Consider the following 21,274-nt stretch of genomic DNA (forward strand, 5'->3'; position numbering starts at 1 on the left):
GAGCTCCGACCACGACGTCTCGACTTGCGATTCATGTCAACACATGAATCCGAAGGCCCTCAAAGAGCGCGAGGCCAAGTTATTCATGGCAAAGTCAAAGAAGAAGGAGAAACATCATAAGAAGTCTTCTTCGCCAAGGTCTCACCGGCGTCATCGAGACTCCCGGCGCCGTAGAGACTCACGACGTCACTCCAGCAAGGAGTCTCGTTCGAGGTCACCTTCGGCTCGGCGTCGGAGGACTTGGGAGGTCAGCCCCACGGTCACGCCGCATCCATCGACGCCGTTGCCCTCTCCGGCGTCACCGACTTCACCTGGTCAGGCGTCAGTGATTGAGGTGGTGCAGCCTCTTGTGTTTTCTCCGGCGTCGCAGACGTCGAGGCCGGCGTCGGGGTCGCCCTCGATCCAGGCACCCCAGTATCCGGCTTTTCCCACTCCTGGAGCCGATAGTACCGCGTTTCTTAATGCGATGTATACCATCTTTCAGCAGATGGCTCCAGGAGCTGCTCCGGCTGGTCCTTCGGGGCCCTTGGCCTTTTCGTTGGGTGATCCTGCGCCTCTTCGGCCGGCACCCTTTATGCCCTTTCTCCCTTTTGGGAATGTGGGCTCGGCGCCGGTGCCGGCGTCGGTGGCCGCTCCGGTGGCTTCGGATGTTTCGGCCCCGGAGGTTGCCCCTCCGTCGAAGTCAGGATTTTGCCCTGTGACTCCGGTTGGTCCATCGGCTCCAAGACCTCGTCCTCCGGCTCCTGCCTCGGCGCCGAAGCTGCCTGTGGCGCCGGACGCGGCGTCAGATGCTTCTGGAGATCGGCGCCGTTCTTCGACGTCGGCGGAGGCCATGTCGACTCCGCGTATCGAGGAGAGACTTCATTCGAGGAGGCGTGCTCTCCGTCTTTTAGAAGAGCAAGAGTACCAGCGAGTCCTAGAGGAGGGAGAGATTGAGGACTCTGGAGACGGACTGCATGGTCTGGATACAGCCAGTGGGCTGGACACTTCTCTCGTAGGGGATTTCCATGTATAGTCATAAGCACTGAATAGTTCCGCGCGCCTGCGGGGACCCCGGAGCACTGTTGTGTAGTATATTCTTAAGTGCAATCATCAGCTCCTTGACAAAAAGGTCTGTGAAAAACACTTAAGAATAACAATGTGCAGCCTATGTGAACAGCTACACAGGCCAAATTGTTAGAAGAAAAAAAACAGATGTAGTGTAAATTTCACGTTTAAACCTCTATTTATTCTATAAATACATAAATAAATACATTCTCATATTTTATTTACACCTCTCATGAGAATAAAACAATGTAGGGCAGTGTAGCCCATAGGCTGCCATTATACAGAATGAAAATAGAACTGTGCCTTTAAGAAAGTAAAGTCTTCCTGTTTCCCATCATGCACAGCAAAAGGCAGTTGCCTCAGTTCTTTTTTCCGGCTCCTTTCTGACAGGACCCTGAAGCATTGAGCTCTACCTCACAAAATCCTTTTGTGACAGAAATTCATTTAAAATCTTTTGAATTTCATTTTCACTCGACGTTTTTAACATTGAGTGATAATTTTCTGCTTTTTTCTGTTAGATTCTGACAGAATTTTGAGGTTTTTCTACTTCAGAAATGCCTTCACTGTTTGACAAATGTCCTTCTTGTGGCAGAAAAAAGGCCAAAACAGATCCACATCGGGTCTGCATAATTTGCCTTCCATCCAGCCACAAACCGGAGTCGTGTGACATCTGCAAAACCTTCTCCAGAAGGACCCTTCGTGACAGGGAGAAGATCCGACTCCAGGCGAAAGAGGACAGGAGGAAAAGTGGTCATTCTACCACAGAGCGAGGAGAAGGTCAGTCTTCTACCAGGGCTCACACTGGTTCCTCTATAACTCCGACCAGACCGGCTCAAAAACGGCACAGGTCTCCGACGACGTCGAGGGCGTCGACGTCGAGGCAAGGAACGGCGCCAACATGCTCGCCGTCGAGGAGTGGTTCGCCGGCGAGAAAGAGACATCGCTCGCCGTCGACGACGATTTCGCCGTCGAGACGGCGTGGACTTTCGCCGTCGAGATCTGGGTCACCGTCGACACGGCGAGGACGTTCCACGTCGAGGAGATCTGAATCCGGTTCGCCGTCGAAACGGCGAGATCGATCAACGTCGAGGGGTGCTCGACGTCGTAGACGTTCACCGTCATCACGGCGACGTCGAGGGTCGTCGTCGAGAGATTCTCAACGGCGAGAAGAATCGACGGCGAAGGACACTCGCCGTCACCGTACTTCGACGTCGAGGAGTGTGTCGACGTCGAGACAATCAAAAAGACCTAGGAGGGTTTATACAACCTCAGAATCCTCGGCTTCAATCATCCTCCTTCCAGCGTCTCCACAACTCTCTCCTCGACAATCACCATTGCCACAGACGCCGGTAACGCCTACGGCGCCTCTTCCGGCTCCGCCTGCAGAGTCTGTTTTGAGGACTCCAACGCGGTCTATAAGACGTTCGGGACATTCCTCTAGACGCTCTTCTTCCTCTCGGCACCGTCATGACCCACAGAGATCTCAGCATTCACATCACAGGCGTTCTTCTTCGTCTACACGGGACTACTCTCCAACCCTATCGGACTCACCGTCCCCGAGAGTGTCCCCCATAGATGATGTGAATACGTTCCAGGAGGTCTTAGTACGAGGGGCAACCAAGCTGAACATCCCGCTGGCGGTACCTGCCCCATCGACGTCAGTGATCTTCGAGACCTTGCATCACAGGACATCTTCCAGACCTTTGCTTCCACTGGTTCCAGGTCTCCTTGAACCAGCAATGGATATTTTCCTTGCACCGGCCGCAACAAAGTCTGCTCCTTCCAGACTTATTAAAAAATATCGTCCACCAGAACAAGATCCTCTATTCTTGAGGTCGGACCCAGTTCCTGATTCGGTGGTCATAGTAGCGGCAAAGAAACTGCATTCAACCTCACCATCTTCTTCTTCACCTCCAGATAAAGAGAGCAGAAAGATAGATGCTGCAGGACGAAAAGTATGCTCTACTGCAGCCGTCACGATGAAGGCAGCCAGCGCTACTGCGTTATTAGGGCGGTACGATCGTGCCCTCTGGGACTCTTTAATACAGTTTGCGGAACATCTTCCTAAGGATAAAAGGGAAGATTTCCTGGAGGTCGTGGGTGAGGGAGCCATGGTGTCTAACCAAATTATAAGTGCTGCAGCTGACTCTTCGGTGCTATCCGCACACAATTATGCACACGGGATAGCGCTCAGAAGGCATGCATGGTTGAGACTTACATCACTCAAACCTGAAGCGCAGCAGAGAATACAAAACCTGCCTTTCTCGGGCTCCACCTTGTTCGGTTCTCATGCCGATGACGAGATGGCTAGAATGAAAGCTGAACTAGATACCTTGAAAGCGGTAGGGATGGAAAGACCGAAAGAACAAAGAAAGGTTTTCCGGCCATATCAACGACGACTTTTCACCCACCGGTATCAGTCGCCACACTGGATGTCTTCGCGCCCCCAGCAGCAGCAACAACAGCAGTATCAAAGGGGTTTCTCTACTCAGCGAAGGTCGACAAGGGGTCGTTCAACACCTCAAACTCAGGCAACTCGACAGGCTCCCACGTCTAAGCCCTGAATCTTTGCTTCCCCCTCCTCCGTTATCCACTCCGGTAGGGGGAAGTATCTCAAATCATCTGGACGAGTGGCTACGCATCACAACAGACGCCTGGGTATTGAATATTGTGAGACATGGTTACGCTCTCAGATTCACCAGTCCTCCACCATCTGTTCCACCCAAAACAGCCAACCGCCATCTCGAAGCTCTACAGTTAGAGGTCAATATCCTATTGCAAAAAAGAGCCATAGAACCCGTTCCCATCAGCCAGCAAGGGAAGGGGATTTATTCGAGATATTTCCTTGTACCGAAAAAAGACAAACAAGAGTTTCGTCCCATCTTAGATCTGAGGACAGCAAACAAATGGGTTCGCAAAGAAAAATTCAGGATGTTAGCCTTACACCAAATTTATCCACATCTACGTCAGGGCGACTGGCTATGTGCGATAGATCTTTGCGACGCTTACTTTCACATCCCAGTAACCAAGAAACATCGAAAATTCCTAAGGTTCACTGTCGGAAAACGCCATTACCAATTTGCAGTTCTACCTTTCGGCCTAAAATCAGCGCCAAGAACTTTTTCCAAATGCATGGCGGTAGTAGCCGCCCACTTGAGGAAACAGCGAATATTCGTCTACCCCTATCTAGACGATTGGCTCATAAAGGCCTCCAGTTGTCTCGAGACACAGCAACATTTCGAATGGACTCTACAACTGCTGCAAAAACTTGGTCTTCAAGTCAATCTCCTGAAATCTACAGCAACACCTGTTCAGAGGTTGCATTACTTAGGGGCCATTGTAGATACCAGGCTAGGAAAGGTGTTTCCTTCGGAGGAACGACGGTTATCGATTCTCCAGAAGTGCAAACAACTGCAGGAAAGACCTCAAGCCACTGCAAGAATAATAGCTTCTCTACTGGGCTCGATGGCGTCTTGTATCCATCTGGTTCCCAATGCTCGCCTCCATATGAGACCATTGCAGGAAAACCTGGAGGATCAGTGGTGTCAACTGAGGGACGATTGGGAGAACAAAGTCCTTCTTTCTCCTCACACCCTACAATCCCTCAAGTGGTGGTGTTTACCCAGCAATCTCTTGGTGGGGATTCCGTTCCAACAACGGCCCCCATCTCAAACCATCGTAACAGATGCGTCACTGATCGGATGGGGGGCGCACATGGAACATCTTCGAGTCCAAGGCGAGTGGTCACAGAGAGAGAGTCTCTATCACATCAACCTGCTGGAACTTCGCGCAGTCCACCTTGCGCTCAAAGCCTTCCTTCCCTCTCTGAGAACGGAAACTCTCCTTCTCCAGACAGACAACGTGGCCACTATGTACTACGTGAACAAACAAGGAGGCACCAGGTCCAGAATTTTATCCAGAGAGGCTCAGACAATCTGGCATTGGCTTCTAGCCAGGAACCTGTCACTAGTGGCAACTCACCTGCCCGGCATCCAGAATGTTCAAGCGGATGCCCTCAGTCGGGTAATGGACGAGAACCACGAATGGGTACTACACGACGACGTCGTTCATTCCATTTTCGCACTCTGGGGTACCCCCTCTACAGACCTATTCGCAACCCCAGAAAACAAAAAATGCCAAAACTTCGCCTCCAGATATTACCATCCAGGGACACTAGGGAATGCCCTGTGGATAAGCTGGTCAGGAGCATTTCTTTACGCCTTTCCACCGCTTCCCCTGATTCCGGCGGTCCTCCAGAAGCTGTCCAATGTTCAGACCAAAATGATCCTAATTGCTCCGGAGTGGCCACGCCAGTGGTGGTTCCCAGACCTTCTTCACCGGTCACTCAAACCACACATCAGGCTACCATATCGTCCGGACCTTCTCACGAAGTTCAGAGGGCAGATATCTCATCCCAACCCCTCATCGTTGAGTTTGGCAGCATGGCTCCTGAGCTAGTGCAATATGGACACTTGAACCTACCTCAGGATTGTATGGAAATTCTGAAGGAAGCAAAGCGCCCTTCCACACGATCAGCCTATGCAAGCAAGTGGAAGAGATTCTGCATTTGGTGTTTACACAACAACATTGACCCGGTTTCCTGTGGAGAACAATCTATCCTGCCATACTTGTTAAGTTTGGCAAAATCGGGCTTACAACTGTCGTCAATAAAAGTTCACTTGGCGGCTGTCACAGCATACAGAAAGAGTCCTTCACAAACTTCCTTTTTTCGGATTCCGATTATTAAGGATTTCCTAGAAGGTTTAAAGAAGGTTTTTTCCCCCATTAGAAAGCCTTCTCCTCCATGGGAACTGAACGTTGTCTTATCACGTCTGATGCTGCCGCCATTCGAGCCAATACATAAGGCATCGCTGCAACATCTCACATGGAAAGCTGCTTTTCTGGTGGCAATCACTTCAGCGCGTAGGGTCAGCGAAATCCAGGCCCTTTGCGCTCAGGAACCCTACACGGTTTTTCATTCTGCAAAAGTGGTAATGAGAACTCATCCAAAATTTTTACCTAAGGTAGTCTCCGACTTCCATGTGAACCAAACAATTTCATTACCGACTTTCTTTCAGAATCCAGCTACTCCTGCTGAGAGAACTCTGCATTCTCTGGATGTAAAGAGAGTCTTGAAATTTTACTTGGACAGGACAAAAAGCTTACGAAAATCACAACAGCTTTTTATTAACTATGGCCCAATCAGAACAGGTTTGGGTACATCTAAACAATCTTTATCCAGGTGGATTGTTTCATGTATAATGTTATGTTATCAGTTAGCAAACAAATCCCTTGGTGGTAGGCCAAAAGCCCACTCTACCAGAGGGAAAGCAGCTACTGTAGCCTTGATGAGAAATGTCCCTTTGGCAGAAATATGCAAGGCTGCCACTTGGAGGTCGGTCCATACCTTTACTAAGCATTACTGCCTTGATACAGACGCTAGGGCAGATGCTCAGGTTGGGCAGGCTTTGCTCAAGAATTTGTTTGCATGATTCATGTTTTTCTCAGTATTCTTATGTCTACTCCACCGCGGTTATGGGGATGGGCTTGCTACTCTATTCAGTGCTTATGACTATACATGGAAATCCCCTACGAGAGAAGAAATGGTTTCTTACCTGTAACTCCAGTTCTCTCGTAGGGGTATTTCCATGATAGTCATAAGCAACCCTCCCTCCTCCCCGGTGGAGTTGACATAGAACATGAATATTATGGAGGTTGGTACTCCAACAAATGTTTTGTTTTTTCTTCATGTCAGGTTAATAGCCTCCAAAAAAGAACTGAGGCAACTGCCTTTTGCTGTGCATGATGGGAAACAGGAAGACTTTACTTTCTTAAAGGCACAGTTCTATTTTCATTCTGTATAATGGCAGCCTATGGGCTACACTGCCCTACATTGTTTTATTCTCATGAGAGGTGTAAATAAAATATGAGAATGTATTTATTTATGTATTTATAGAATAAATAGAGGTTTAAACGTGAAATTTACACTACATCTGTTTTTTTTCTTCTAACAATTTGGCCTGTGTAGCTGTTCACATAGGCTGCACATTGTTATTCTTAAGTGTTTTTCACAGACCTTTTTGTCAAGGAGCTGATGATTGCACTTAAGAATATACTACACAACAGTGCTCCGGGGTCCCCGCAGGCGCGCGGAACTATTCAGTGCTTATGACTATCATGGAAATACCCCTACGAGAGAACTGGAGTTACAGGTAAGAAACCATTTCTTCCCCTGAGTGGGACCTTTCATCTCCAGGGGAATATACGGAGGAGGCGGCTTCCTTTCATGCTGTGGTGAGGAAGGCAGCGAGCTTTTTGGACCTGCCTTTGCCGGTGGCAGAGGCAAAGCAGAATTTGCTGACAGAGGTATTGCATCCGGCCTCTGCTGCAGCTGAGCCTCTCTTGCCATTTAATGAGGCTTTGCTGGATCCGGTGTTGGAGGTGTGGAAGAAGCCGGTGTCTTCCTCGGCCGTTCATAGGGCTGTGGCCAGGAGGTATCGAGCTGCACCATCTGACCCTGGCTTTCTCTCTAGACACCCTACGCCGGAGAGCTTGGTGGTGCAAGCCTCCTGTTCCTCAAAGTCAGCGCCTGGTTCCTTCCCGACGGTGCCTGGAGACAGAGACTCCAAGAAACTGGATGCGCAGTCCAAGAAAATATTTTCGTCATGCAGTTTGGCGTTGAAGGCCACCAACGCCACGTGCATTCTGGGGAGGTACATCCATGCGCTGATGGATGATATTTCGTCTTCATTCACGGAGCTTCCCCAGGGTCTTTTGGATGTGGTCTCGGACGCCCAGGCTGCCGCGACCCAGATTATCCAGTCTGGGCTGGACACGACCGACTCGGTGGCCAGGGCGATGGGCACGGCTGTGGTGGCAAGAAGACAGGCCTGGCTCCGAAACTCAGGGTTCTCTGCGGATGTGCAGTCGACCCTGCTGGACCTCCCGTTTGATGGGGACAGACTGTTTGGAGCCAAGGCAGATTCAGCCTTGGAACGATTTAAGGAGAGCAGAGCCACAGCCAAATCGTTAGGACTGCAAGCTCCTTCTTCCTCTGCCTCTTCTAGAATTTTCAGGAGGTTTCGGGGATTTGGGCGTGGCTCTTATTCCTCTTCCTTTCGGGGGAGGTTCCAGCAACCCGCCTCTTCCCTCCCCTATAGGTCGTTTAGAGGGAGGGGGAGGGGTGGGGTCCGTACCAGAGGAGCCTCTCAACAGCACTCTGCCTCTTCCTCGTCCTCTGGAGGGGTGCAGCAGGGGAAGCAGCCTTAGGCTTCCACCGTTTCCCACTCACTCCTCTCCTGTAGGGGGAAGATTACAGCGTTTTCTCCACAAGTGGAAGTCTATCACAACGGACACTTGGGTTCTCGGCATTGTGGGAAAAGGCTACGCCCTTCCCTTTCGGGAGTTCCCGCCCCTCATCCCGCCCCGCCCATCTTATTGTTCAGAAGAACACCTCCTGTTGCTAGAACAGGAGGTTCAAGTCCTCCTTTCAAAGGGCGCGGTAGAGTTGGTCCCAGAGCAGGAAAAGGGTCGAGGTTGTTACTCAAGATACTTCCTGATTCCCAAAAAGGATGGTCAGTTGAGACCAATCCTGGATCTGAGGATCTTGAATTGGTTCCTCAAACAGGAAAAGTTCAAGATGCTGACCCTAGCACAGGTGCTTTTGGCGTTGAACAAGGAAGATTGGATGGTGTCTGTCGACTTGCAGGATGCTTACTTTCATGTCCCGATACTCAAGTCGCACAGGAAGTATCTCCGGTTTGTGGTAGGGTCGCAGCACTATCAGTTTGCGGTCCTCCCGTTTGGTCTTACTTCAGCACCTCGAGTCTTCACAAAGGTGATGTCAGTGGTTGCGGCGGAGCTCAGAAGGAAGGGGATAGCAGTATTCCCTTACTTGGACGACTGGTTGATCAAAGCCAAGTCCCCGGAGCTTGTGTCGCATCATCTGCAGTCAACAACCCAGTTGTTGTTCGACCTGGGCTTTTCGGTGAACGTGCCCAAATCTCACCTGGAGCCCTCTCAGCGCCTCCTGTTCATAGGGGCAGTACTGGATACAACATTGAGTCGAGCCTTTCCTCCGCCTCAGCGGATTCAAGATATTCAGGAATTGGTTCCAATGTTTCGAAATGGAGCGGTAGTTCCAGTCCTCAAGGTCCTTCGTCTGCTCGGTCTGTTCGCCTCCTGCATTCTGTTGGTCACGCATGCTCGCTGGCACATGAGGGCTCTTCAGTGGTGCCTCCGAAGGCAGTGGTCTCAACACAAGGGAGATTTAGAAGGTACTGTCAAGATCTCCAGAGATGCTGCTGTGGAATTGAAGTGGTGGATTGCGGGCAACAATCTTTCACAGGGGAAGCCGTTCGCGCAGTCGCCACCAGTGGCCACGGTAATAACGGATGCCTCCACCCTAGGATGGGGAGCTCATCTGGGGGATCTGGAGATCAAAGGGCTTTGGTCTCCAGAGGAACAGGTGTTTCATATCAATCTGTTGGAGTTACGGGCTGTACGTTTGGCTCTCAAGGCCTTCCTCCCATCCCTTCGTGGTCAGTCGGTACAGGTCCTGACGGACAATACTACCACGATGTGGTACATAAACAAACAGGGAGGAGTAGGGTCGTACCTTCTCTGCAGAGAAGCTCTTCGGCTATGGTCCTGGGCAAAGGACCATCAGATTTGCTTGGTGGCAAATCATCTGGCCGGGGTCTTGAATGTACGTGCGGACAGTCTCAGTCGCCAATTCTCGGCAGACCACGAGTGGCGTCTCCATCCAGATCAAGTCTGTTTAATCTTCCAGATGTGGGGGTTTCCTCGGATAGATCTGTTTGCCACTCGGGAGAACGCGCATTGCCCGTTATTCTGCAGCCTCCAGTATCCGATGCAGGGAGCGTTGGGGGACGCGTTTCAGATAACCTGGTGCGACCAGTTGCTTTACGCGTTTCCCCCCATACCCTTGATTCCTCGAGTGTTGAGGAAAATTCGCCAAGACCGGGCCCAAGTCATCTTAATAGCTCCGGATTGGCCAAGGAGGGTATGGTACTCCGACCTTCTCCAACTCTCACTGTGCCCTCCGCTCCGTCTCCCTCTCAGGGCAGACCTCCTCTCGCAGTCGCAGGGGCAGGTTTTACACCCCAACCTCCAGAGTCTGCACCTACATGCTTGGAGATTGAACGGGGCAACCTGAGTTCCTTCTCTCTCCCGCCTGATGTAGTGGATGTTATCTTAGCGGCCAGGCGACACTCCACTAAATCTATCTACGCTAATAGGTGGTCTAAATTTGTTATGTGGTGTGGAGAGAGACAGATTGATCCCTTACATGCTCATCTGTCACATGTTTTGTCTTTTGCACTGTCTCTAGCGCAGAAAGGTTGTGCAGTAGCTACCATTAAGGGTTATTTGTCGGCCTTGTCAGCCTTCATTTGTCTTCCAGACCAACCATCGTTATTTAAATCCCCTATTGTTCTCAGATTCTTGAAAGGTCTTCTGAATCAATATCCTCCAAAACCATTCGTTATGCCTCAATGGGATTTGTCCTTGGTCCTGACTTTCCTTATGGGGTCCCCTTTTGAGCCTATGCATTCTTGCCCCTTAAGATATTTGGTTATTAAAACAGTATTCCTGGTAGCTATAACATCTGCAAGGAGAGTGAGTGAGTTGCAGGCCTTATCGGTTAAACCCCCTTATATAACGTTTTATGGGGATAAGGTGGTGTTGAGGACCAAGGCTGCTTTCCTTCCGAAGGTTGTTTCACCCTTCCATTTGGCTCAGACAATCACTTTGTCCACGTTTTATCCTCCGCCTCATCCTTCAAAGGAGGAAGAAAGACTACATCGCCTGGACCCAAAAAGGGCGTTGAGCTTCTATATCGACAGAATGAAGGATATCAGGCTGGAGGATCAGCTGTTTGTCGGATACGTGGGCAAGAGGAGAGGAAAGGCAGTCCACAAGAGAACACTCTCCAGGTGGGTTGTTCTTTGCATTAAAATCTGTTACTCTTTGGCAAAGAAGGATCCGCCTGAGGGCATTAGAGCTCACTCCACCAGAGCTAAGTCGGCCTCTTCGGCCTTGGCCAGGGGTGTTCCTGTGGTTGACATCTGCAAGGCCGCAACTTGGTCGTCCCTTCACACTTTTGTGAAACATTACTGTTTGGACTCTGAGGTCAGAAGGGACGGTCATTTTGCACGGTCAGTGCTGCAGGATTTCTTGGTTTGACCATTTAGGCACCCACCGCCGGGCGTGGTACTGCTTTGGGACTCTATTCATCAGGTGAGGAATCCACAGGTAGTTGTATCCATCAGAAGAACGAGTTACTTACCTTCGGTAACGACTTTTCTGGTGGATACATTAGCTACCTGTGGATTCCTCACGGTCCCACCCGCCTCCCCGTTGCCTTTTTGGTCTCTCCAAGCAATCCTTGAGTGTGCTCCTTTTGGTCTTCAAAGTTGCAATACATTTTGCATGTATGATATTTGTATATATGTGTATATTTATATATAAATCTAAATATATATTGGGTATATACATGATTCGTATGTATAAATATATTTATTTGTTTAAAAAAAAAAAAAAAAAAAAGTTATATTAAATCTACAGCTATTTTATTGCAATGTTGTGTGATTTACAATATTAAGAGATGTTGATTTGCTCTTTCATTGCATTGGGTTATTATTATTATTCTCATGCACGTAAAAAATGTTGGTACTGTCATCGGCACGTCGGCGAGGACTTCTTATTGCCTGTATGACGTCAGACGGCGTCGCGTGGGCTAGAGTGACGTCCTCGTCGACGTGCAGAGACTAGTAAGAAGATTTCCGTCAAATGCTGGCGCCATGGGAGTATTCATCAGGTGAGGAATCCACAGGTAGCTAATGTATCCACCAGAAAAGTCGTTACCGAAGGTAAGTAACTCGTTCTTTTGCCTGATACTGATGCTGACTTGACTGAGAAGAGTGCTGGGACCCTGCTAACCAGGCCCCAGCACCAGTGTTCCTTCACCTAAAATGTACCATTGTATCCACAATTGGCACACCCTGGCATTCAGATAAGTCCCTTGTAACTGGTACTTCTAGTACCAAGGGCCCTGATGCCAAGGAAGGTCTCTAAGGGCTGCAGCATGTCTTATGCCACCCTAGAGACCCCTCACTCAGCACAGACACACTGCTTACAAGCCTGTGTGTGCTAGTGAGAACAAAATGAGTAAGTCGACATGGCACTCCCCTCAGGGTGCCATGCCAGCCTCTCACTGCCTATGCAGTATAGGTAAGACACCCCTCTAGCAGGCCTTACAGCCCTAAGGCAGGGTGCACTATACCATAGGTGAGGGTACCAGTGCATGAGCACTGTGCCCCTACAGTGTCTAAACAAAACCTTAGACATTATAAGTGCAGGGTAGCCATAAGAGTATATGGTCTGGGAGTCTGTTTTACACGAACTCCCCAGCACCATAATGGCTACACTGAAAACTGGGAAGTTTGGTATCAAACTTCTCAGCACAATAAATGCACACTGATGCCAGTGTACATTTTATTGTAAAATACACCACAGAGGGCACCTTAGAGGTGCCCCCTGAAACTTAACCAACTATCTGTGTAGGCTGACTGGTTCCAGCAGCCTGCCACACTAGAGACATGTTGCTGGCCCCATGGGTAGAGTGCCTTTGTCACTCTGAGGCCAGTAACAAAGCCTGCACTGGGTGGAGATGCTAACACCTCCCCCAGGCAGGAGCTGTAACACCTGGCGGTGAGCCTCAAAGGCTCACCCCTTTGTCACAGCCCAGCAGGGCACTCCAGCTTAGTGGAGTTGCCCGCCCCCTCCGGCCACGGCCCCACTTTTGGCGGCAAGGCTGGAGGGAACAAAGAAAGCAACAAGGAGGAGTCACTGGCCAGTCAGGACAGCCCCTAAGGTGTCCTGAGCTGAGGTGACTCTAACTTTTAGAAATCCTCCATCTTGCAGATGGAGGATTCCCCCAATAGGGTTAGGATTGTGACCCCCTCCCCTTGGGAGGAGGCACAAAGAGGGTGTACCCACCCTCAGGGCTAGTAGCCATTGGCTCCTAACCCCCCAGACCTAAACACGCCCTTAAATTTAGTATTTAAGGGCTACCCTGAACCCTAGAAGATTAGATTCCTGCAACTACAAGAAGAAGGACTGCCCAGCTGAAAACCCCTGCAGCGGAAGACCCGAAGACGACAACTGCCTTGGCTCCAGAAACTCACCGGCCTGTCTCCTGCCTTCCAAAGATCCTGCTCCAGCGACGCCTTCCAAAGGGACCAGCGACCTCGACATCCTCTGAGGACTGCCCCTGCTTCGAAAAGACCAGAAACTCCCGAGGACAGCGGACCTGCTCCAAGAAAAGCTGCAACTTTGTTTCCAGCAGCTTTAAAGAACCCTGCAAACTCCCCGCAAGAAGCGTGAGACTTGCAACACTGCCCCCGGCGACCCCGACTCGGCTGGTGGAGATCCGACACCTCAGGCGGGACCCCAGGACTACTCTAAGACTGTGAGTACAAAAACCTGTCCCCCCTGAGCCCCCACAGCGCCGCCTGCAGAGGGAATCCCGAGGCTTCCCCTGACCGCGACTCTTTGAATCCTAAGTCCCGACACCTGGGAGAGACCCTGCACCCGCAGCCCCCAGGACCTGAAGGACCGGACTTCCACTGGAGGAGTGACCCCCAGGAGTCCCTCTCCCTTGATCAAGTGGAGGTTTCCCCGAGGAACCCCCCCCTTGCCTGCCTGCAGCGCTGAAGAGATCCCGAGATCTCTCATAGACTAACATTGCGAACCCGACGCTTGTTTCTACACTGCACCCGGCCGCCCCCGCGCCGCTGAGGGTGAAATTTCTGTGTGGGCTTGTGTCCCCCCCGGTGCCCTACAAAACCCCCCTGGTCTGCCCTCCGAAGACGCGGGTACTTACCTGCAAGCAGACCGGAACCGGGGCACCCCCTTCTCTCCATTCTAGCCTATGTGTTTTGGGCACCACTTTGAACTCTGCACCTGACCGGCCCTGAGCTGCTGGTGTGGTGACTTTGGGGTTGCTCTGAACCCCCAACGGTGGGCTACCTTGGACCAAGAACTAAGCCCTGTAAGTGTCTTGCTTACCTGGTTAACCTAACAAATACTTACCTCCCCTAGGAACTGTGAAAATTGCACTAAGTGTCCACTTTTAAAACAGCTATTTGTGAATAACTTGAAAAGTATACATGCAATTTTGATGATTTGAAGTTCCTAAAGTACTTACCTGCAATACCTTTCGAATGAGATATTACATGTAGAATTTGAACCTGTGGTTCTTAAAATAAACTAAGAAAATATATTTTTCTATACAAAAACCTATTGGCTGGATTTGTCTCTGAGTGTGTGTACCTCATTTATTGTCTATGTGTATGTACAACAAATGCTTAACACTACTCCTTGGATAAGCCTACTGCTCGACCACACTACCACAAAATAGAGCATTAGTATTATCTCTTTTTGCCACTATCTTACCTCTAAGGGGAACCCTTGGACTCTGTGCATGCTATTCCTTACTTTGAAATAGCCCATACAGAGCCAACTTCCTACATTGGTGGATCAGCGGTGGGGTACAAGACTTTGCATTTGCTGGACTACTCAGCCAATACCTGATCACACGACAAATTCCAAAATTGTCATTAGAAATTCATTTTTGCAATTTGAAATTTTTCTAAATTCTTAAAAGTCCTGCTAGGGCCTTGTGTGTTAAGTCCCTGTTTAGCATTGTCTTTTAGAGTTTAAAAGTTTGTTAAAAGTTTGAAATTAGATTCTAGAAACAGTTTTAGATTCTTTAAAAAGTCTTCCAACTTTTAGCAAAATAATGTCTGATACAGAGATGAATGTGGTGGAACTCGACACCACACCTTACCTCCATCTTAAGATGAGGGAGCTAAGGTCTCTCTGTAATATCAAAAAAATAACCATTGGCTCCAGACCTACCAAAATTCAGCTCCAGGAGCTGTTGGCAGAGTTTGAAAAAGCCAACCCCTCTGAGGATGACTTCACAGAGGAAGAAATTAGTGACTTGGAGGGCAATTCCCCCCTTCCAGTCCTAAATAGGGAGACCAGGGCCTCTCAAGCCCTGTCTCCAAAAATGATAGTCAGACATGTTGCTTCCCTCACAGGAGGGTCCAGCATTTCTGAAATCACTGAGGATGCTCTCAGTGAAGATGACCCCCTGTTAGCCAGGATGGTCAAAAGATTGGCTTTGGAAAAGCAGCTCCTAGCCATAGAAAGGGAAAGAAAAGAGATGGGCCTAGGTCCCATCAATGGTGGCAGCAACTTAAATAGGGTCAGAGATTCTCCTGACATCCTAAAAATCCCCAAAGGGATTGTAACAAAATATGAAGATGGTGATGACATCACCAAATGGTTCACAGCTTTTGAGAGGGCTTGTGTAACCAGAAAAGTGAACAGATCTCACTGGGGTGCTCTCCTCTGGGAAATGTTCTCTGGAAAGTGTAGGGATAGACTCCTCACACTCTCTGGAAAAGATGCAGAATCTTATGACCTCATGAAGGGTACCCTGATTGAGGGCTTTGGATTCTCCACTGAGGAGTATAGAATTAGATTCAGGGGGGCTCAAAAATCCTCGAGCCAGACCTGGGTTGATTTTGTAGACTACTCAGTAAAAACACTAGATGGTTGGTTAACTGGAAATGAAGTGTGTGACTATGTTGGGCTTTATAATTTGTTTATGAAAGAACACATTTTAAGTAACTGCTTCAATGAAAAGTTGCATCAGTATCTGGTAGACCTAGGTCCAATTTCTCCCCAAGAATTGGGAAAGAAGGCAGACCACTGGGTCAAGACTAGGGTAACCAAAACTTCCACTGGGGGTGACCAAAAGAAAGGGATTACAAAAACTCCCCAGGCGAAAGTGGGTGACACTAGAAACAAAAAAAAAGAGTCCTCTGTAGGCCCCCAAAAACCAGAACAGGTGGGTGGGCCCCAAGACACAACCCAAAACAAAGGTGGGTACCAGGGTAAGAACTGGGATGCCACTAAGGCATGGTGCCACAACTGTAAACAGTCTGGGCACCACACCAAGGACACTTCTTGTCCCAAAAACAAACCCCAGAACAAAATTCCAGGGGTAACCAGTGTAGCCATGGGAGATGACTCCTCAGATGAGGAGGTCTTCATAGCCTTCAACTGGAAACAGGGCCCAACAGGTGAGTTGGAGATTCCAGAGGGAAGTAGACACTTCCACCACCTACTGGTGAATGGAATCCCAACCACTGCCCTGAGAGACACTTGTGCCAGTCACACTATTGTGCATGACAAGCTGGTGCTCTCAAACCAGTACATCCCAGGTGAGACTGCCAGGGTAAGAGTTAGCCTAGACAGGGTCACTAAGAGGCCTGTGGCTTTAGTGCCCATAGAAGTGGGTGGCACTCTTAGCTGGAGAAGGGTAGTAGTCAGTACAGACCTCCCCCTTGATTGTCTCCTTGGAAATGACTACCCAGAGGTTAGTCAGAGCCCAAGAGAGGAACTGGTCCAGTGCCAGTCCTCTCCCAAGGATTCTGGAAGTCCTGCCTCTGCAGTAAATGCAAGCAGGCCCCAGAAGAAGAAGAAAAGAAAACAGAGTAGGAAGGGTGGACAACCTTTAGCCAAGGTTACAGCAAGCCAAGGAGATTCTGCTCCAGTAGGGGAGAACTCCAAAAATGGCCCTGATAAAGTCCAACCTGACCCACAAGAAGTCCTGGCTAGTCAGGCAACTGTTAAACCTGAGTGGGTGGCTCCTCAGCTAACAGAAGAAAGAGTGGAAGAAGGGTGGTTACTACAAGATGTGGTAACCCCCCACTCTAATACAGCAGACAGGCAACCTGAACCCAAAGAGGCCTGTAACTTAGCCCCTTCCCTTTTAGGTGAAGAGCTAAAGGTGTGGTTCTGGGCACTGACAGCTGTCAGTGGCCTCTGCTGGGTGTTAGCCTTTTTGGCTGCACTATCCTTAGCATGGTGGTCTGACCCCATGCCAAATAGCAAGTTAGGCCCCCTGACCCTATTAGTCATGGTGGGGTTACTCCAGCTCTGGGTAACCTCTCTGGGTAAGCTAGGGGTAACCCTGGCCAAGATAAGGTTAGCAGAGGTGGATACCTCTAAGACCAAAATAGAAAGAATGGGTGGAGACATTGAAGAGGCAGACAAGAGGCAATTCAGACTAGGTCCTATCACTGTGGAAGTAGGTCAGTTCCCCAAAGGGAATGACCTGAACAGAAGGATGTAAGGCAGAGTAGGCCCTGCAACTAACCAGCCTATTTCTCCTACTCTTCCTCGCCTGACAGACTAGGAAGACTCTCCCAGCTTGGGCTGAGTCTCCTGGCCTGTGGGCTGGGGGGGGCTTGTGTAAAGAAATGGCTCCCTGTTGCAGTTACCCCCCACTTTTTGCCTGATACTGATGCTGACTTGACTGAGAAGAGTGCTGGGACCCTGCTAACCAGGCCCCAGCACCAGTGTTCCTTCACCTAAAATGTACCATTGTATCCACAATTGGCACACCCTGGCATTCAGATAAGTCCCTTGTAACTGGTACTTCTAGTACCAAGGGCCCTGATGCCAAGGAAGGTCTCTAAGGGCGGCAGCATGTCTTATGCCACCCTAGAGACCCCTCACTCAGCACAGACACACTGCTTACAAGCCTGTGTGTGCTAGTGAGAACAAAATGAGTAAGTCGACATGGCACTCCCCTCAGGGTGCCATGCCAGCCTCTCACTGCCTATGCAGTATAGGTAAGACACCCCTCTAGCAGGCCTTACAGCCCTAAGGCAGGGTGCACTATACCATAGGTGAGGGTACCAGTGCATGAGCACTGTGCCCCTACAGTGTCTAAACAAAACCTTAGACATTATAAGTGCAGGGTAGCCATAAGAGTATATGGTCTGGGAGTCTGTTTTACACGAACTCCCCAGCACCATAATGGCTACACTGAAAACTGGGAAGTTTGGTATCAAACTTCTCAGCACAATAAATGCACACTGATGCCAGTGTACATTTTATTGTAAAATACACCACAGAGGGCACCTTAGAGGTGCCCCCTGAAACTTAACCAACTATCTGTGTAGGCTGACTGGTTCCAGCAGCCTGCCACACTAGAGACATGTTGCTGGCCCCATGGGGAGAGTGCCTTTGTCACTCTGAGGCCAGTAACAAAGCCTGCACTGGGTGGAGATGCTAACACCTCCCCCAGGCAGGAGCTGTAACACCTGGCGGTGAGCCTCAAAGGCTCACCCCTTTGTCACAGCCCAGCAGGGCACTCCAGCTTAGTGGAGTTGCCCGCCCCCTCCGGCCACGGCCCCACTTTTGGCGGCAAGGCTGGAGGGAACAAAGAAAGCAACAAGGAGGAGTCACTGGCCAGTCAGGACAGCCCCTAAGGTGTCCTGAGCTGAGGTGACTCTAACTTTTAGAAATCCTCCATCTTGCAGATGGAGGATTCCCCCAATAGGGTTCAGATTGTGACCCCCTCCCCTTGGGAGGAGGCACAAAGAGGGTGTACCCACCCTCAGGGCTAGTAGCCATTGGCTACTAACCCCCCAGACCTAAACACGCCCTTAAATTTAGTATTTAAGGGCTACCCTGAACCCTAGAAGATTAGATTCCTGCAACTACAAGAAGAAGGACTGCCCAGCTGAAAACCCCTGCAGCGGAAGACCCGAAGACGACAACTGCCTTGGCTCCAGAAACTCACCGGCCTGTCTCCTGCCTTCCAAAGATCCTGCTCCAGCGACGCCTTCCAAAGGGACCAGCGACCTCGACATCCTCTGAGGACTGCCCCTGCTTCGAAAAGACCAGAAACTCCCGAGGACAGCGGACCTGCTCCAAGAAAAGCTGCAACTTTGTTTCCAGCAGCTTTAAAGAACCCTGCAAACTCCCCGCAAGAAGCGTGAGACTTGCAACACTGCCCCCGGCGACCCCGACTCGGCTGGTGGAGATCCGACACCTCAGGCGGGACCCCAGGACTACTCTAAGACTGTGAGTACAAAAACCTGTCCCCCCTGAGCCCCCACAGCGCCGCCTGCAGAGGGAATCCCGAGGCTTCCCCTGACCGCGACTCTTTGAATCCTAAGTCCCGACACCTGGGAGAGACCCTGCACCCGCAGCCCCCAGGACCTGAAGGACTGGACTTCCACTGGAGGAGTGACCCCCAGGAGTCCCTCTCCCTTGATCAAGTGGAGGTTTCCCCGAGGAACCCCCCCCTTGCCTGCCTGCAGCGCTGAAGAGATCCCGAGATCTCTCATAGACTAACATTGCGAACCCGACGCTTGTTTCTACACTGCACCCGGCCGCCCCCGCGCCGCTGAGGGTGAAATTTCTGTGTGGGCTTGTGTCCCCCCCGGTGCCCTACAAAACCCCCCTGGTCTGCCCTCCGAAGACGCGGGTACTTACCTGCAAGCAGACCGGAACCGGGGCACCCCCTTCTCTCCATTCTAGCCTATGTGTTTTGGGCACCACTTTGAACTCTGCACCTGACCGGCCCTGAGCTGCTGGTGTGGTGACTTTGGGGTTGCTCTGAACCCCCAACGGTGGGCTACCTTGGACCAAGAACTAAGCCCTGTAAGTGTCTTGCTTACCTGGTTAACCTAACAAATACTTACCTCCCCTAGGAACTGTGAAAATTGCACTAAGTGTCCACTTTTAAAACAGCTATTTGTGAATAACTTGAAAAGTATACATGCAATTTTGATGATTTGAAGTTCCTAAAGTACTTACCTGCAATACCTTTCGAATGAGATATTACATGTAGAATTTGAACAGATATTTTTCTATACAAAAACCTATTGGCTGGATTTGTCTCTGAGTGTGTGTACCTCATTTATTGTCTATGTGTATGTACAACAAATGCTTAACACTACTCCTTGGATAAGCCTACTGCTCCACCACACTACCACAAAATAGAGCATTAGTATTATCTCTTTTTGCCACTATCTTACCTCTAAGGGGAACCCTTGGACTCTGTGCATGCTATTCCTTACTTTGAAATAGCCCATACAGAGCCAACTTCCTACAACTACTATAAAAGGTTTCCACCGTCAACTCAGTCCACGCCACCTAGACCTGAGAGCTACCAGACACCTCGGCAAGCTCATACTACTAGCCTTTCCGTAACGCCACAGGCTACTATACCTGTAATTAGCCAAACCCAGGAAACTTGCCCCTCATCGGACGACGAAAGGGAAGAGGGTGAGCTAAGAGATTCGGCGAATAGTGAATGGGATGATTACCTCGTCCCCACACCATCTCCACCGCCAGCAGGTCCAGTAGATTCTCCTCCAGAGGACATAGGAGGTTTCCATAATCTGATAGAGCGAGCGGCGAAACGTTTTGGCCTTGCAATTGTTTCTCATGAAACCGAATGTTTTTTGTACGACTTTAAAGAGCCATCAAAAAGATCTGTACGAGCCATACCCATTGTCGATTTCTTATGGCAGGAGGGTTTGAAGGCAATGAAAAACCCAGCAACAGTGCCTTCACAAATGCCAAGACTAGAGAAAAAATATAAGGCCCCAGATGATTCTCCGGCCTGTCTAGTCTCACAGCCGAAACCTGACTCTGTGATATCACAGGCGGCTCAGCGACGTTCCAAAAACCCCTCCACACCTATTGCGTCTCCCCCGGATAAAGAAGGAAGGAGATTAGACAATATTGGCAAGAAATTCTCCTCTGTGGCCGCAGTCACCGTTAAGGCGGCTAATTCCCTCGCCATCTTGGGAAGGTACGATCGCCAGATGTGGGCAGACATGTCTGCTTTTTTACATTTACTGCCAGAAGACGTCAAGGTGGAAGCAAAAAAGGTCTTGCAGGAGGGAGAAAGGGTCTCCGCAGAAATAATAGACAGCGCAATAGACATTTCTCTCACTGGCTTTAGACAATTAGCTGGTGCAGCAGTCCTGCGCAGACAAGGATGGCTAAAGGCGACTTCTTTCAGAGCAGAAGTCCAGACTCGTGTTCTTGACATGCCTTTCGATGGAGAGAGTTTGTTTGGCAAACACGTCGACGACATGTTGCAGGCTATCAAGACGGATACCGATATGGCAAAATCCCTAGGTACCCTGCAATATAAAAAACAACCTTTTCGTGGAGCAAGGGGTAGAGGTAATTACTCCTTTCAAGGTGGATACCAGCAATACAGGTCACAATATCCATCTTCCTCCACAGGATCACGACAGCAATACCATCAGCAACAGCAGCATTATCGATTGCCTCCGTCCGCAGCTTACAAACA

Source organism: Pleurodeles waltl, chromosome 4_2, assembly GCF_031143425.1.
Source record: "Pleurodeles waltl isolate 20211129_DDA chromosome 4_2, aPleWal1.hap1.20221129, whole genome shotgun sequence".
Classification (NCBI taxonomy): domain Eukaryota; kingdom Metazoa; phylum Chordata; class Amphibia; order Caudata; family Salamandridae; genus Pleurodeles; species Pleurodeles waltl.